We start from the raw sequence: 13,652 nt of genomic DNA on the forward strand, positions 1-13,652 counted from the left end.
ATTTTTTTTCATCTATAAGTCAAGGCAGTGAACATACCTCCTCTTTTCCCCACAACCGTGTGAGGTGGGTTGGACTGAGAGAGAATGACTGGCCCAAAGTCACCCAGTCAGCTTTCATACCTAAGGCAGGACTAGAACTCACAATCTCCTGGTGATTGGCTCAAAGTCACCCAGACCTAAGATGGAACTAGAACTCACCCTCTCCTGGTGATTGGCCCAAAGCCTAAAGTGGGACTAGAACTCACAATCTCCTGGTGATTGACTCAAAGTTACCCAGACCTGAGGTGGAACTGGAACTCACAATCTCCTGGTGATTGGCCCAAAATCCCCCAGCCGGCTTTTATGCCTAAAGCGGACTAGAACTCACCGTCTTCTGGTACTTAGTCCAGCTCTTTAACTACTACACAATATTTCTTCTGAGCAAAAGTTGCAGATTAGGATGGTGTTTCTCAATCTTGGTGACTTTAAAAAGTGTGGGTGGTCCATCACTGGAGTTTTTTAAGAAGAGATTGGACAGCCATTCTCCAGAATGGTATAGGATCTCCTGTTCAGATGGCGGGTTGGATTAGAAGTCCTTAAAGGCCATTTCCACCTCTGTTATTCTACATCCAAGATCTCAAATCCTTATGACTTCCTCCTATCCCTGAAATAAAATCGTTTTTATTTGAAGATGGAGGGAGAGGGGAAGAGAGAGAGAGAGAGAGGAGGAGGAGGAGGAGAGAGAAGGAGAGCGAGAGAAAGAGAGAAGATAGAGAGAGGGAAAGAGAGAAGAGAAAGGAAGAGAGAGAGAGAGAAAGAGGAGAGAAAGAGGAAAAAAAGAAGAGAATGAGAGAGGGAGAGGGAGAGAGAGAGAGAAAGAGAGAGAAACAAAGAAAGAAGAAAGAGAAAAAAGAGAAGAGAGGGAGAGAGAGAGGAGGAGAGAGAAAGAGAAGAGAGAGAGAAAGAGAGAAGAAAGATAGAAAGAGAGAAGAGAAAGAGAGAGAAGAGAAAAAGAGAAAGAGAGGGGGAGAGAGGAGGGGAGAGAAGAGTAAGAAAGAGTGAGAGAAAGAGAGAAGAGAAAGAGAGGAAAAAAGAGAAGAGAACGAGAGAGGGAGGGAGGGAGGGAGAGAGAGAGAGAGAAAGAGAGAAGAAAAAAAGAGGAAAAAAAGAAGAGGGAGAGAGAGGAGGAGAAAGAGAAGAGATAGAAAGAGAGAAGAGAAAGAGAGAAGAGAAAGAGAGAGAGAAGAGGCTGAGAAGAGAAAGAGAAAAGAGAAAGAGAGGGAGGGGGAGAGAGAAAGAGAAGAGAGAGAGAGAGAGAGAGAGAAAGACAGGAGAGAGAGAGAGAGAGAGAGTGAGAGAGAGAGAGAGAGAGAGAGAGAGAGAGAGAGAGAGAGAGAGAAACTCAGCAACCCAAAGTGTCATAGCTTGAATAAGTGTTTTTCTGTTGTCATCTTCAGATCTTGAGCGAAAATCTGGAGAGAATAAGTAACAGAGACATACATTACACCCTCCGCTTTTTATCTCGCTCACGTGATGCTTTCATGTTTCATCATGAACGGCCCATTTTTATTCTCACTGGTGGGGATAAAACTATATTCCGTGGCACCATATATCAAACAGAGGAACCCCGGTCTCCTTTGCATTAATATAAATAGCTGTTTAGGGCCAATTTCTCAGTCAGATATTCCCACCTCACCTGTCCTTCATCGACACGGCTTGGCACCAAGCTGTAGCTGGCTCACTTAGAACAGGAATCTGCAGCTTTTATATACATTTTCAAGGCAGAGATGTTGTTGGTTGTGGAGGGGTTTTTTTTTTGTTTGTGGTTTTTTTAAACAAAACAGCAACCCGCGGAAAACAATAGCAATGAAACCAGGGAGATAAAAGGGATGATGAGTACATATTTTGAGTGTTATATAATAGATACTATAATGGAAGATAGTATAGTTTTCAATAACGATTGATATTATCGCAGATAGGTTTATATGTATCTGATCATAATGATTATTATGATGTTTATATGTTAATACTTTGGACACTTAGAAAACACACTGTTCAATATAGAAATGGAATATGTGATACAAAACAATTATATATATATATATATATATATATATATATATATATATATATATATATATCAAAGGGATGATGATGAAGTCATTTTTGTAATTTGTAAAAAAAAAGCTAAGAGACCCATCAGTTCAGGATTTTATTTTATTATTTTTTTTTTTTTTTGCAAGTGTAGAAATTAGATGGCCATCGAATTTGCGGTCCCTCCCCCTGCCACCCCCTGCGAAAATCGGTTTTTGCTAAATCGGCCTGTTTAGATGTTAGGATGGAAATAACAGGAGCTGGAGGGATGGATTTTTAAAAGCTCTTTTCTCTTTCTTTCTCTGATGGAGCAGCATGGGAAGATGCTGGGAGAGGGATGCAAAAAAAAAAAAAAAAGGAGACCATAGATCATTTTTACAGGTGCGAAATCAATCTTCAAGGACAATGTATGTGACATTTTAAAGAAAAAAACAAACGGCTTCCATATACAGATAGATGTGTCCTCATTTGTGCACCGCCTTCCCTATTCGAACTAATATTTGACAACTGAGTACTAAGCTAAGAAAAGCATTTTATTTCCCTTTCAAATGGACCCTCGTCAGGCTGTGCCTTTCGCCCAGACCGCCTCCTGTTTAATGGCTCTCACAAACTCGGTTAACAGAGACACCAGGCAAAAACTGCCTTGGTAAGGCCACACTTGGAATGCATCATCCAGTTTTGGTCTCCACAATGTAAAAAGGATCTTGAGACTCTAGAAAGAGTGCACAGAAGAGCAACAAAGAGCCTTGGTGGCGCAGCGGACTAAAGTGCTGTTAAGTAGCACTTAGCTGCCAGCTGCCTGCAATTACTGCAAGTTCAAGGCTCAAGGTTGACTCAGCCTTCCATCCTTCTGAGGTAGGTAAAATGAGGACCCGGATTGTGGGGGCAATAAGCTGACTTTGTATAAAAAAGAACACCACTTGGGGGGGAGGGCGAAAGCCCTACTAAGCAGGTATATACAAAAATATGAAGGCTATTGCTTAAATCATTGTAAGCCGCCCTGAGTCTCCGGAGAAGAGCGGCATATAAATCGAACCAATAAATAAATAAATAATAAACAAAGAGGATTTGGGGCAGTGGTGGGATTCAAATAATTTAACAACCGGTTCTCTGCCCTAATGACTGGCTGGGTGGGCGTGGCCATGGTGGGTGTGGCCAGGGGATGTCACAGGCTGCCCTCTGGGAGCAAAAACAGGCCACGGGGAGAGGAGAGATGTGTCCCCCCGCGTCCTGTTTTGGGCCTAGTAGGTCTCCCTGCAGCCTCCTGGGAACGAAAACGGGCCACGGGGGGGGTCGCACCCCCCCACGCCCCATTTTGGGCCTAGTAGGCCTCCCTGCACTTTCCTGGGAGCCGTGTGGGGACTCCTGGAAGGGGAGGGGAGGGGCCAGCCAGCAATTTAACTACCGTTTCACCCGAACTGGCCCGAACCAACTGAATCCCATCACTGATTAGGGAACTGGAGGCTAAAACATATAAAGAACGGTTGCAGGAACTGGGTATGTCTAGTTTAATGAAGAGAAGGACCAGGGGAGACATGATAGCAGTCTTCCAATATCTCAGGGGCTGCCACAAAGAAGAGGGAGTCAAGCTATTCTCCAACGTACCTGAGGGCAGGACAAGAAGCAATGGGTGGAAACTAATCAAGGAGAGAAGCAGCCTAGAACTAAGGAGGAATTTCCTGACAGTGAGAACAATTAATCAGTGGAACTACTTGCCTCCAGAAGTTGTGGCTGCTCCAACACTGGAGGTTTTTAAGAAGAGATTGGACAACCATTTGTCTTGAATGGTATAGGGTTTCGTGCCTGAGCAGGGGGCTAGACTAGAAGACCTCCAAGGTGCCTTCCAATTCTGCTACTCTGTTACAATTGTCGGGATGCTGTGATGGTTATTTATTTATTTTATTTATTTTATTAAATTTCTATACCGCCCTACTCCCGAAGGACTCAGGGCGGTGAACAGCCACGAAATAAAACACATACATATAAAAATTTAAAATCGAATAAAATGAATTAAATAAATTTGGCTGAATTAATACCCATAATTTAAAATACCCATATTTTAAAACACATTAAAATTTAAAATTTGCACTTAAAAGGGAGAAGATTTAGGCGAGGCCAGCTTGATGAAATAAAAGAGTCTTCAGCTCGCGGCGGAAGGTGCGCAGATCCGCATGTGGACTGGGTGTAAGTCATTTTTTTCACTGCTGTTCACTTTGAACAGTTTCTAAACAAATGGTTGTAAATCCCAGATTACCTGTTCCTCTTTGCCATTCATTTCAGCGTGACTCTTTAACACTGGAATTCATCTTAGTTAAAACAACAGAGTCAGTCAGGAATTGGGGGGGGGGGTCTGGACTCCAACGCCCATCAGCCATGTGGGCAAGAGGCGATGGGAACTGGGTTTGGGGTTTTTTACATTAAAAAAATGACTGCAGGTTTTTGCTTGCTTGCATTTGATTGCTGAATGCACCTCGGCTGCAGCCAGAATGCAAATAGAAAAAAAAAAAAATCCCACTTGACAGCCATTCGAAACAAATGAAGAAAGGGATAGTGAAAGCAGGTGGGAGGGAGAGAGAGAGAGATGCACAGAAAGAAGGGGGGAAAGAGGTAGACTCTGAAAAAAGAGGTAAACTCTTTCTCGTCAACAGCACCTCCTTCTCCAGCATTTGCTGATAAGAAACATGTTCCAGGTGATAAATATGCCCAAGCAAACATCACTTTTGAAAGTTTCATTCTTTCCCCACTATCTAAATGCACCTCACTTTTTCCCCCTGCAATGGTTGTTTGTCCTTTCACACCACCAAGGAAGATTAAAGAGTCCACCAGGCCTGGTCCATCATCTGGGTTTGCAAGGATGTTATTCTGTCTTGCAGGCATCTTCCCCTCCAAAAGTTGATTGCACCATTCCGAGATTCTCTCAAAGAAGCCGATAATCACTTTTAAAAAAATAAAAATAAAGTGAGGATTACATTTGCTAAATACTGGAAAAATGAGAACACCCCATCAGATGAGGAAGTAATTCAAAAAAAATTTAGGCTGTGCTGAAATGGGCAGACTAACTTTAAAAATTAAAGTTTAATTTTAATTTTTAAAACATTCCTGTTTCAGCAGGCCGGCCTGGCTTAACTTTCCCTTTATATTGCTTTTTGATTTTATTTTAAACTGGGATGTCTTGAATTATCTAGGACCAGAATGTTTAGTATATTTTAATTGGTTTTTTTATTATTAACGTTTGTATTACATGTATTTTTATCGTTCGCTGTTCACCGCCCTGAGTCACTTAGGAATAGGGCGGTATATAAATTTAATAAATAAATAAATAAATAAATAAATAAATAAATAAATAAATAAATAAATAAAAATAAAAGATAAAGAAGATATAGAATATTATTGGATATGGAATAGATTTTATGAGTGGTTAGAGATAAGAGCAGGGGTGAAATCCAGCAGGTTCTGGAGAACCAGTAGCGGAAATTTTGAGCAGATCGGAGAACCAGCAAATACCACTTCTGGCTTGCCCCAGAGTGGGGTGGGAATGGGGATTTTGCAATATCCTTCCCCCAAGAGTGGGGAGGGAATGGGAATTTTGCAGTATCCTTCCCCTGGAGTGGGGTGGGAATGGAGATTTTGCAGTATCCTTCCCTTGCCATGCCCACCAAGCCACGTCCACCAATCCACGACCACAGAATCGGTAGTAAAAAAATTTGGATTTCACCACCAGATAAGAGGTAGAAATTAGAGGAAAAAAGACTATGAATGTTTGTATTAAAAATAGAGATGGTTTATAACTACAATCATAATTAACAAAAATGTTAATAAGCCAATATAGAAAGAAACTTAGTTAAAATTATTTGGTTATATTATTACTATTATTCTCAGTACATGTGTTATTATATTATTATTACTGTCATTAGTTCATGTGTTAATATTTATTATTATTTTCTATCTGGTCTTTTTTTCTTCTTCTGTAAATGGTATACCCTGACATTACACTGTATTCAAAAATGTTTATGAATAAAGTTATTTTTTTAAAAAAGAAATATTAAATTTGTGCAAAGATCGGTGCTAAGACTATGCTGTGTTTTTTTTAAAGTTTTTTTATTAATAATTTAAATTTAAAAAACAATGGACATGGTTTGACATCTCCGGTTTCTAACATTTCCATCTAATTCAAATTAACAAATAATATATTCCTTAATCTATACACAAGTTTATATATATCTTACTTCATTACATGTCAAGCATACTACATAATTCCTCCTAAACTATATCCATATCCAATAAACTTATATCACACACACAAGTTCAGTATACATTGACATATATATTTCTAGACATTCACTACACCTTCTTCTTGGCATTCTTCCTCTTGTCTAACCATTCATAAAATTTAGTCCAGATTTCATAATATGTTGATTCACTTTTATTTTTGAGTTCCATTCTATGCTGTTGAATACCTAATGTTACCTAAGAGCGTTGGTGGTGCAGTGGACTAAAGTGCTGTTAAGTAACACTTAGCTGCCAGCTGCTTGCAATTACTGCGAGTTCAAATCTCACCAGGCTCAAGGTTGACTCAGCCTTCCATCCTTCCGAGGTAGGTAAAACGAGGACCCGGATTGTGGGGGCAATAAGTTGACTTTGTATAAAAAAGAACACCGCTTAGGGGGGGCCAAAAGCCCTACTAAGCAGCTATATACAAAAGTATGAAGGCTATTGCTTAACGCATTGTAAGCTGCCCTGAGTCTCCGGAGAAGGGCGGCATATAAATCGAACCAATAAAAATAAATAAACAATAAATGTTGGCTTTCTTCCTATTTCCCCCCCCCCCCAAAAAAAAACCCCATTATGTCAGCATTTAATAATCAGAGATATTTTTTTAAAATTTTGGAATATAGCCTTTTGTACTCTTGCCTATGGATTTATATTCCAATGGAAAGACCAAAACATGAAAAGAATCAAATTTTAGATATTTAGGTTTTAAGTTCTGTGTTTACCATGCATTCATTATTTCCATCTCTCTGTTTCTCTTGTGTTATTCCAAATATAAATGAATGAATGAATGAATGAATGAATGAATGAATGAATGAATGAGGAATTCACTAGATGAACTTAATTGTTCGTCCCGATGGACCTTTCACCCTCTGGATTCCACCCTCTGGAAGCTGTTCACTCAAGGATTGGGGTCAGGATGATCTATTAGTTTGTAACAGGAGAGAAAAAAATGGAAATTTCATTTCCTTCTAAAGATCAAAGGCCTTCTCCGTTTCCTGCATCTTGTTACTGTAGACCCTTATTCCATTTCAGGATGAAGGAACCTTTAAACGTGTCCACCTGACATGCATGCAATTAAGGGTAAGGATTCTTGGGAGAACATTGAGGGATTTAAAATGAAAACAACTGGCCCTTCTCTCTAATGCAGTGAAGGATGTGTCTTCTCTCTAATCCAATTTCCTAAACAACTAGCTTCTTCCAAATGAATTTTGATCACATTTCTCCAAAGTACTTAAAGGCAAGACAAGAAGCAATGGATGGAAATTTCTCAAAGAGAGATCCAGCCTAGAACTAAGGAGAAATTTCCAGACGGTCAGAACAATCAATGGAACGGATTGCCTCCAGAAGTTGTGGGTCACCTCCATCACTGGAGGTTTTTAAGAAGAGATTGGACAATCACTTGTCTGAAATGGTATAGGATCTTTTGCTTGAGCAAGGGGTCAGACTAGAGGACACCCACAACTTCTGGAGTTGTTCCACTAATTAATTGTTCTAAGTTTGGGCGAATTTACCAGGAGACTGAGAGTTCTAGTCCCACCTTAGGCTTAAGAAATTGGTTGGATGACTTTGGGCCAGTCACCAGGAGACGGTGAGTTCTAGTCCCTCCTTAGGCACGAAAGCTACCTGGGCCAATCACCAGGAGATGGTGAGTTCTAGTCCCGCCTTAGGCATGAAAGTCAGCTGGGTGACTTTGGGCCAATCACCAGGAGACTGTGAGTTCTAGTCCCTCCTTAGGCATGAAAGCTACCTGGGTGACTTTGGGCCAATCACCAGGAGACTGTGAGTTCTAGTCCCTCCTTAGCAGGGGTGAAATCCAAAATTTTTCCCTACCGGTTCTGTGGGCGGGGCTTGGTGGGCATGGCAGGGGAAAGATATTGCAAAATCTCCATTCCCACCCCACTCCAGGGGAAGGATACTGCAAAATCTCCATTCCCTCCCCTCCTGGGGGAAGGATATTGCAAAATGTCCATTCCCACCCCACTCTGGGACCAGCCAGAGGTGGTATTTGCCAGTTCTCCGAACTACTCAAAATTTTCGCTACCGGTTCTCCAGAACCTGTTAGAACCTGCTGGATTTCACCCCTGCTCCTTAGGCATGAAAGCTACCTGGGTGAGTTTGGGCTAATCACCAGGAGACTATGAGTTCTAATCCCACCTTAGACATGAAAACCAACTGGATGACTTTGTCTCATCCCAACCCACCTCACAGGTCTGTTGTGGTAGGGGGCAAAAAGGAGGAAGGAGAATGTTCTCCTTCCTCCTTTTTGCCCCCTACCACAACAGACTTAGTTAAAAGTCCTTGACTTAGTTAAAAAAATAATAAAGGTGGATTTTAAAACATCTAAGAAGAAATAAGGATATCCCAGTAAAATCAGAAATGCAAGATTCCCCACTTCCTCCTCATTTTATTCTCACTGTCTTTTTGAGGCTTCCGTTATTTAAAATAAACCCGGTTTTTCCCCTCTTGGTTACTTCAGTGTTGAATTAGTTATTACCTCGATGTTGAATTTGTTATTAGGATTTTATATTTCCCACCCACCCACCCCCCTTTTCCGGTTTTATCTTTACGGTGCTCCGTTCTCATAAGTCTATGCCGAGAGAAGGACAATTTCATTTACAAGGTGTGATGAGAACACAGGAATTTTAATCACTCCAGTTTTTTCTCTATATTGGATCATTTTTTCCCCCTTAAAAAAATAAATAAAAAGCAACAACAACAACAACAGGAAAACAGGCTTTCCAGATTTAATGCATCACATCATAGCCGGCCATCAAAGCAGGTTGCTTACAGCTCAGTTAAAGCTCTCCCAGGATTCAACACTGAACAAGTTTTCAGCTGCGGCTGGGAGGAGAAGTAAGTCACTGTTTTTTTTGCAAGACCCCATTTTTTTTTGATAAACATTTCTCGACTGTTTGCTTTGTGTGTGTGTGTGTGTGTGTGTGTGTGTGTGTGTGTGTGTGTATGTGTGTGTGTGTGTGTGTGTGTGTGTCAGAGGTGGTATTCAGCCGGTTCAGACCGATTCGCCTGAACCGGTAGTGGAAATCACGGATGGGTTGCCCACCTGCCACAGCTCTATGTCATCCTATTGAGGGATGTTTTTGAGGCCGGGCACATGCGCGGAAGGGAGGCACGTGTGTGCATGGAGTAAGCGTGTGCGCAGTTGCACCATAATGTGCAACCCACCACTGGTGTGTGTGTGAGAGAATGAGAGGGAGAGGGAGGGAGCGAGAGAGGGAGAGAGGAAGAGAAAGGAAGAAAGAGGGGGAAGATCGAGGGATGGGTAGAGAGGAAGAGAGGAAGACGAAGAGGGGGAAGACAGAGGGAGAGAGATAGAGAGAGAAGAGGGAGAGAAACAGAGAAAGAGGGGAGAGAGAGAAGAACTAAGAGAGGAAGAGAAAGATAGGAACAGAGACAGAGGAAGAGAGAGAAAGAGATGGAGACAGGGAAGAGAGAGAAAAAAGAGGGAGAGGGAGAGAAAGAAGGGGAAGAGAGAGTGGAAGAGAGAGAAAGAAGGGGAAGAGAGACAGAGGAAGAGAGACAGAGGAAGAGAGAGAAAGGGATAGAGACAGGGAAGATAGAGAGAAGGAGAGAGGGAGAGAAACAGAGAAAGAGAAGAGAGAGAGAAGAACTAAGAGAGGAAGAGAAAGACAGGAAGAGAGACAGAGGAAGAGAGAGAAAGAGATGGAGACAGGGAAGAGAGAGAAAAAAGAGGGAGAGGGAGAGGAAGAAGTGGAAGAGAGAGAAAGAAGGGGAAGAGACAGAGGAAGAGAGACAGAGGAAGAGAGAGAAAGGGATAGAGACAGGGAAGATAGAGAGAAGGAGAGAGGGAGAGAAGGAGAAGGAAATGAGACAGAAGAGAGAGACAGAGGAAGAGAGACGGAGGAAGAGAGACAGAGGAAGAGAGAGAAAGAGATAGAGACAAGGAAGATAGAGAGAAAGAGAGAGGGAGAGAAGGAGAAGGAAATGAGACAGAAGAGAGAGACAGAGGAAGAGAGAGAGAAAAAGAGAGATGGTGAAAAGAGAGAAAGAGAGAGAGAGAATAAAGAGAGAGAGAGGGACAGAGATAGATGAGCCCATAGGAAGGCTGAATGTTTTTGGCACAATTTTGCTGAATGCTTTCCAAGTGACACCATTCATTTGTTTGCTAATTTGATGACTTTTCTAGACTCAAGATCTAAAGGTCCACTAGCAAGCCAGAACTTTCCATTCCCCTGCAAATGAATAGCCGTGGGCTCAGAACAAACATTCAATGGAATTTTTCCATAAGTTTCATTTTAATTGTTTGATTTCCAGCCCATCTATTCAATAGAGGATAGCCTTTGGGGGGGGGGGGAAATCTTGGGGTCTACACCCAAGACTTTCAATACACACCTGAGTAGCCGGGAGTCCAGTGTTCTTTTACTGGTCACCCCGTTTCTCCCTCACATGCATGCATACAACACACACAAACACACACGCAAAGTTCCAGAATGATATTAACCCAGGGAACTGTAGAAGATGCAAAATGAAACACCATGGGAAGTAACATGCTGTGGCCTTCTTCCTAGTTGATTGATTTTTTTTTTTTAATTTGATTTATATGCCGCCCTTCTCCGGAGACTCAGGGCAGCTTACAGTGCGTTAAGCAATAGCCTTCATACTTTTGTATATTTTATACAAAGTCAGCTTATTGCCCCCACAAACTGGGTCCTCAGTTTACCTACCTTAGAAAGGATGGAAGGCTGAGTCAACCTTGAGCCTGGCAAGATTCGAACTTACTTTAATTGCAGACAGCTGGTGTTAAATTACAGTGCTTTTAGTCGGCAGAGCTATCCAGGCTCCTGATTGATTGATTGATTGATTGATCGATTGATCGATCATCCATCCATCCATCCATCCATCCATCCATCCATCCATCTATCCATATTTTTCCATCTGTCCTACACACTATTTTCTAATGTACTTCCCTTCCAAATTCTAACTAGTGTGATTTTCAAAGGTCAACAAAGGTTGGCTCAGTGCTGAAACCAGCTGGATATTGATCTATTGTTTTAAAAAAAGAGAGGGGGGGATTTAACAGAATAAGAGTTGGAAAATAGAGTTGGAAGGGACCTTGGAGGTCTTCTAGTCCAACCCCCTGCTCAAGCAGGAAACCCTATACCATTTCAGACCAGTGGCTGTCCAGTCTCTTCTTAAAAGCCTCCAGTGATGGAGCACCCAAAACTTCTGAAGGCAAGCCGACCCACTGGTTAATGGGCCTCACTGTTAAGAAGAGCCTTGGTAGTACAGTGGTCTAAGGCACCCTGTTATTAAGCTGGTTATTAAGACCAGCTGCCTGTAATTACTGCAGGTTCGAATCTCGCCAAGGCTCAAAGTTGACTCAGCCTTCCATCCTTTCTAAGGTAGGTAAATTGAGGACCCAGTTTGTGGGGGCAATAAGCTGACTTTGTATAAATATACCAAAGTATAAAGGCTATTGCTGAGCACATTGTAAGCTGCCCTGAGTCTCCGGAGAAGGGCGGCATATAAATCAAATTAAAAAAAAGAGAAGAAGTTTCTCCTTAATTCCAGGTTGCTTCTCTCCTTGATTAGTTTCCATCCCTTCAAGTGCTTTGGAGAATAGGTTGACCCCGTTTTCGGGATGTGATGACCCATAATCCCATCTCATTAATAAAGACATCCATGCAGGGGTTCTCTGCCCGGTGGCTGGGTGGGCGTGGCCATGGGGTGTGTGGCCTAGTTGGCCTCCTGCACTACAGTGGAGGTGGTGTTTTTGCCCTCCCCGGGCTCCAGAGGCTTTCCTCAAGCCTCCAGGAGGGCGAAAACGGCCTCCCCAGGCTCCAGAAGCCCTCTGGAGGCCGGAAACGTTTCCCGAACTTCCAGTAGGCCTGTTTTTTTGCCCCCCCCCCCCCGAGCCTCCGTGCACGCCCTACACTTATCTGCATCCAAAATGGGCTGTGTGGGGAATCCTGGGAGGGACAGGCAGGGTGGGCGGAGCCAGCCAGGAGTGGGATTTGGGGGTTCTCCGAACTGCACAGAATCTTAGCTAGAGATTCGCCCGAACCCCTGCAAACCCCCAGCAGCCCACCCCTGCATCCATGTGCTGGGGGAACACAAGCAAAGCTGGCTGGGGAATTCTGGGAGTTGAAGTCCACCAGGCTTAAAGTTACCAAGGTTGGAGACCCCTGATTGAAACCATCATGCCCCATGCTCCACGTGGGTGCATGTGGGCATTTCGGAGGCCTCAATTTCACACACGCTCCCTCCTGTGTCTGCCTCCACATAAAAGGATTAAGGGGAGAGGAAGCGGGCAGGACATGGACTGTTGGACATCTTGTTAAACGGCCTGTCAAGGCCCGTTTTCTTACAGGATTCGTTTAAACTCTATTTCATTCTACATAGAGGGCATGCCATTACCGAAGAGATGGCAGATAAGGTTTCCTCGCGTCTACTGGGAGCCAAGTATCAATTTAAGAAATAAAATAAATAAATAAACGCAGTGGAGCCTGGGCTGGCGATAAGGCAGCTTTTATGACATGCTTGCCCACCTCCAGGCTGAAGGGGAAGGATGAATAGCGGAGGCTGGGAAGGAGAAAAGGCTCTCCAAACCCCTCAGAGCCCAGCCCAGCGTGGGGGACAGGCCTTCCTTACGTTATTGTTAGGTTGTGTTAGGTTGTGTTCTGTTGTTGTGAAGTTTCGTTATGTTGTGGTGTGGTGTTATGATGTTACATTACGTTACGAAGTTATGTTATGTTGTATTATGATGTGATGTTACGTTATGATGTTATGTTTGATATGTTATGTTGTGTTGTGTGTTGTGTTGTGTTGTGTTGTGTTGTGTTGTGATGTTATGTTACATTATGTTTATTTATTTTATTTATTTATTTATTACATTTTTATACCGCCCTTCTCCCGAAGGACTCAGGGCGGTGTACAGCCAAAATAAAAACCAACAATATAAAAGTTAAAAACAATTTAAAATTATTAAATAGTTTGGCCAATCATGTTACATTATGTTATGATGTTATGTTATGTTATGTTATGTTATGTTATATTATGATGTTATGTTACGTTATGTTATGATGTTATCTTTGATATGTTATGTTATGCTGTGTTGTGTGTTGTGTTTGTGATGTTATGTTGTGTTGTGATGTTATGTTATATTATGTTATGTTACAATATTATGTTATGTTGTGATGTTATGTTTGATGTGTTATGTGGTGTGGTATGGTATGGTATTTCCTGACATTGTGTTGTGTTGTGTTGTGTTGTGTTGTGTTGTGTTGTGTTGTGTTTTTTTTTTAAAATTTGATTTATATGCCGCCCTT

The sequence above is a fragment of the Pituophis catenifer genome, unplaced genomic scaffold (genome assembly GCF_029215685.1).
Source record: "Pituophis catenifer annectens isolate HBS135680 unplaced genomic scaffold, rPitCat1.0.hap2 SCAF_1, whole genome shotgun sequence".
Lineage (NCBI taxonomy): Eukaryota > Metazoa > Chordata > Lepidosauria > Squamata > Colubridae > Pituophis > Pituophis catenifer.